This window comes from Nilaparvata lugens, chromosome 9 (genome assembly GCF_014356525.2).
Source record: "Nilaparvata lugens isolate BPH chromosome 9, ASM1435652v1, whole genome shotgun sequence".
Taxonomy (NCBI): domain Eukaryota; kingdom Metazoa; phylum Arthropoda; class Insecta; order Hemiptera; family Delphacidae; genus Nilaparvata; species Nilaparvata lugens.
This window is the reverse complement of record NC_052512.1, coordinates 18,770,383-18,772,089: the sequence shown is the minus strand read 5'-3', so window position 1 is coordinate 18,772,089 and position 1,707 is coordinate 18,770,383.

Genomic DNA, 1,707 nt, shown 5'->3' with positions numbered 1-1,707 from the left:
CACTTGTATCCTATAGCTCATCATCCTCCACTTGTGGTAAAACTATTGTTATCCAGTAAGTCACAATGATATTACTAGTCAAATAGGAACTGAATGAATATAACTATCAGACGATCAGTTTTTCTACTCATCGATCTTCTCTGCCGATTCTTCTTTCTTGTTGATCAATCAACTCCACTTCTTGACTTGTACATACTATGTAAACTGATCTGAGACTTGATAATTGCACTTTTCCAGCTATCTTATTGGTTCTGTCTAATTGAGATAACAATTGAAATTGATACACTTGTCAACTTGTTCAACACTTCTCAGTTCTTGTTTTTTCCAAATTCAATAGGTGAAAAAAACATCTGAGTATGGAAATGTCATTTCACGTTCATATTATTTCCCATATTCTCATTTTATTTATCAGATCTTTGCTCTTCAATCTTTTCTCTCCCGTCTTTTTTTTCGATCAATCAACTTCACTTCTTGACAAGTACATACCATGTAAACTGATATGAGATACAGAAATCGAATTATTCCAACTATCATATGGGTTCTCTTCAATTGAAATTGATACAATTGTAGAGTGGTTCAACACTTCTCAATTCTTGTTATTTTACTTCAATAGATAAGAAAATCGTCTCTCAGCATAAAATAGTTATTTGTGCAACTAGTGCGCAAAGTAACAGTTTGCTGCACTGGAAGAAACGTTTACGCCCGAGCCGTAGGCGAGGGCGGAATGGTTTGTTGAGTGGAGCAGAGGAACTTTGCGCACGTATTTCACATTAAATTTTTCCTACAGTTACCATTGAATATGAGAAGTGGGTAATTATGGGTAAAATTGCCTGAAATCCATCAAATGTTGTTCTGTGTAATTTTATTATTGATAAAAACCTTAATCCTAAAATCCTAAAGTCCTCGTTGTCCTTGGTTATAATAACTACTTAATAATTTGCTCGTTGTGCTTCGTTGCACCTCTGCTCACTATAGGAGCCCAGTCCCTGTTACCAACTTCATTTTGATTTTGCTGCACTGGTGCTCCATATAACCTACTAAGTATTTTGCGTTGCCATGTTGCAAATCTGGAGTGCAGGAAAAATTTTTCCCGCACTGGAGCGGAAAAGTGATTCTTTGCGTTCTGTAATCAGTGCAGCAATGGCCACTTTTCAAGGTAACTGTAGGAAAATGTAATTTTCTATTCATATTATTCTTCATCTTTCTCGAATCAAAAAAAAAGAAGCAAGAACGCTTGTTCAACTCCTTCACAATAGTTGTTATGAGTGAAAACATTTTGAATGGTTTTGGAGGAGAAATCGATTTTTGAAAATTGAAGATTTGTAAATTCCAAACTAAATTAGATAGTCTGTCGATGCTGATCAATGAATCTTCAGGAGCCCTAGCAGGCACGAGAGAGACCATGACATGCCAGAAAAAAATCATTCAGGGGAGCAGTCAGACCCTATTCAACTTTTAACAAATTCAAAATTGTTAATGTTTCAGTCTTGAATCCTTGGAACCTCAATTTTCTCCAAGCCTTAGCCGTTCAACCTAGACCTCTTGCTAAATCATCAAGAAATAAGACCAGCAGGCTTTCTTCGCTCGCCTTCATTTTTCATTAGATACTTTAAGGCTTGATTAAATCGGCGGTTGATTTGAATTGTGCAGCATTCGGTTGCGTAATCTCCTTTTTTTATAAAATGGAGTGATATAACACCATGATTG